This window comes from Meleagris gallopavo, chromosome 13, assembly GCF_000146605.3.
Source record: "Meleagris gallopavo isolate NT-WF06-2002-E0010 breed Aviagen turkey brand Nicholas breeding stock chromosome 13, Turkey_5.1, whole genome shotgun sequence".
NCBI classification, from domain to species: Eukaryota; Metazoa; Chordata; class Aves; order Galliformes; family Phasianidae; genus Meleagris; species Meleagris gallopavo.
Genome location: NC_015023.2, coordinates 10,989,437 through 10,990,322, shown reverse-complemented (window position 1 = coordinate 10,990,322; position 886 = coordinate 10,989,437).

Genomic DNA, 886 nt, shown 5'->3' with positions numbered 1-886 from the left:
CCGCGGTGCCGCCCCCCGCAGCCGCCGCGGTCTCCAGTGCTGCCCGATGCCACCCCCACCTGCCCTGATACCATCTCCGCCCACCCCGGTCTCCAGTCATCTTTATTGCCCCAGTCCCCCACACTGGCCCAGCGTCACCTCATCTGCCCTAGAAGCCAATGCTGCGGTGTCACCTCTGCAGTCCCACCTGCCCTGGTCCCCAGCATCACCCCGATGTCACCTCCTGGTCCCCAGCACTGCTCCGCTCACCCCAAGCAGCATCTCCATGCCACCTCACCCCAGCTCTGGTCCCTCTGCACATGCCCCAAAGCCTCCCGCCCCTCAGTGGTCTCCTTGCACCTGCCTTAGTCCCCCCTTCACCACCCTGATGTCCCCTTCATCTCCCTTGCTATCCCCTCCATCCCCTGCTGTCCCTCCGTCCCCCTGTTGTCCCCTGCATCACCTTCTGTGCCCCCATCACCTGCTGTCTCCTCCATCCCTTGCTGTCCCCTCCATCCCCCTGATGTTCCTCCATCACTTACTATCCCTCCATCATCTGCAGCACCTCCATCAAATACTTTCCCTTCATCATCCGCTGTCCCTCCATCCCCCTGCTCTCCTCTCCATCCGCCTGCTGCACCATCACCTGCTGTCAGGTGATCACCACCACTATCCCTCCATCACTTGCTGACTCCTCCGTCACCTGCTGTCCCCCTGCCCCCCTGAGGGACCACCCCTGCACACCCCACGTACGCAGGACACTCAGAGCATCCCCGTGCACCTGGAGCCCCTCATTGCCTTCGGAACATCCCTACGCCCTCTCTCCCCCCGCAGCCCCCCGGCACCCCATCCCCTCCCCCGGCCCCCTTTTAACCTTTTGGAGCTTCCCTAGCAAAGCCCCGCTTAC